Source organism: Octodon degus, unplaced genomic scaffold (genome assembly GCF_000260255.1).
Source record: "Octodon degus isolate 3935 unplaced genomic scaffold, OctDeg1.0 scaffold00063, whole genome shotgun sequence".
Lineage (NCBI taxonomy): Eukaryota > Metazoa > Chordata > Mammalia > Rodentia > Octodontidae > Octodon > Octodon degus.
Genome location: NW_004524639.1, coordinates 1,565,198 through 1,567,520, shown reverse-complemented (window position 1 = coordinate 1,567,520; position 2,323 = coordinate 1,565,198). Strand labels below are relative to the sequence as shown.

The 2,323-nt window shown below is 43.3% G+C and overlaps 1 pseudogene; it reads left to right on the top strand.

Moving 5' to 3' along the window:
• The first annotated feature begins 228 nt into the window (after nt 1-228).
• On the top strand, nt 229-1,823 carry LOC101575192 (annotated as a pseudogene).
• Nucleotides 1,824-2,323: the final 500 nt, after the last annotated feature.

Sequence of the window (2,323 nt, the reverse complement as noted above, 5' to 3'; positions counted from 1 at the left end):
GCAATTGAGACTGGGAGTGGTGGCATGCACTTGTAATTCCAGCACTTGGGAGCCTGAAAACAGGAGGATTACTACGAGTCCAATGTAGTAGTGAGACCCTGAACACCCTGTAGACCCTTCCCTAAAATACAGCAAAAATAAATAAATATCATATGATTGCTTTTTTTCTCAACAGATTTGCCTCAAGAGCACAGGTGTACTGAAAAATACCACTAAATCAAAGCCAACATGGGAAAGGGATACACTCACATTAATATTGTCATCATCAGACACATGGAATCTGGCAAGTCCACCACTACCAGCCACCTGATTTACAAATGTGGTAGCATCAACAAAGGAACCACTGAAAAATTTTAGAAGGAGGTTGCTGAGATGGGGAAGGGTTCCTTCAAGTATGCCTGGATGTTGGACAGGCCAAAAGCCAAGCATGAGTGCAGTATCACCATTGACATCTCCCTGGGGAAATTTGAGACCAGCAAGTATTATGTGACCATCTTTGATGCCCCTGGACACAGAGACTATCAAAAACATGATTACAGGCACATCTCAGGCTTACTGTGCTGTCCTGATTGTTGCTGCTGGTGTTGGTGAAATCGAAGCTGGTGTCTCCAAGAATGGGCAGACCCATGAGAGTGCCCTTCTGGCTTACACACTGGGTGGGAAGCAACTCATTGTTGGCGTTAACAAAATGGATTCCATGGAGCCACCCTATAGCCAGAAGAGATATGAGGAAATTGTTAAGGAAATCAGCACCTACATTAAGAAAATCGGCTACCACTCTGACAGTGTAGCTTTTGTGTCAATTTCTGGTAGGAATGGTGACAACATGCTGCAGCCAAGTGCTAACATACCTTGGTTCAAGGGCTGGAAGGTCTCTCATAACGATGGCAATGCCAGAGAAGCCATACTGCTTGAAGCTTTGGATTGCATCCTTCCACCACTCACCTAACTAACAAGCCTTTCTGACTGCCCCTCCAGGATGTCTACAAAATTGGTAGGATTGATACTGTGCCCATGGGCTGAGAGGAGACTGGTGTTCTCAAACCAGACATGGTGGTCACCTTCACTCCAGTCAGTGTCACAACTCAAGGAAAACCTGTTGAGAGGCACCATGAAGCTTTGAGTGAAGCTCTTCCAGGGGACAATGTGGGTTTCAATGTTAAGAACATGTCTGTCAAAGATGGCCAGTATGGCAATGTTGCTGGCAAAAATGACCTACGAATGAAAGCAGCTGGTTTCACTGCTCAGGTGAATATCCTAAACTATCCTAGCCAGATCAGTGCTGGTTGTGCACCTGTACTGGATTGTCACACAGCTCACATTATTTGCAAGTTTGCTGAGCTGAAAGAAAAGATTGATGATAAGGCCGACCAGGTAGTTCAGCAGATTAAAGCGGCTGCTTAGGCAGATGCAGGGACCAGGGTTCCATCTCTGGCATGCCATGCCAGCCCCACACCTGGGGCGCACTGAGACGGCAATTGAGACTGGGCTTGGGGGTACATGCCTGTAATCCCAGCACTGGGGAGGTTGAAAACAGGAGGATCACTACAAGTCTGAGCTGTGTAATGAGACCCTGTAGACCATGTACTAAATACATAAGAAAAAAAAAGAAACAGAAAAGATTGATCCCCAGTCTGATAAGAAAGTGGAAGATAGGCCCAAATTTTTTGAAATCTGGTGATGCTATCATTTTTGACCTGATTCCAAGCAAGCCAGTGTGTATACAAAGCTTCTCTGAAATCCACCCCTGGGTCATGGGCAAAAAGGCTGCTGGAGCTGGCAAGGTCACCAAGTCTGCCCAGAAAGCTAGGAAGGCTAAATGAATATTGTCCCTAACACATGCTACCCTAGTCTTAATCAGTGGCAGAAGACCAGTCTCAGAACTGTTTCTCCCAGTTGGCCATTGAAGTTTAATAGTGAAAGACTGGTTAATGATAACAGTGCATTGTAAAACCATCAGAAGAAAAAGAGAATGTTTTGTGTATGGCAATTTTTAAATTATCAGTTTTTAAAATCAACAACAGGTTTGCCTCAATTTTTTTAATGGAAACAACTTGACCAAAAATCTTTCACTGAATTTTGAAATCCATTAAAACAAAGTTTAATGAGAAAAAAAGATCATATGATTTCTCTTATACTAAAAACTCAAAGTACAAATAACTTTAACAGAAAAACAAAAGATAGATAAGAAGAAACAGGGAGCTAGATTTTTTGCAAATGGGAATGGAACCAAGATGTGCCTCATGGGCAGAAAGGTAGGGACAGGGAACAAAAGAAGAATTAAGATACTGCATGTACTGACTCCCAGAATGTATGTACCAGT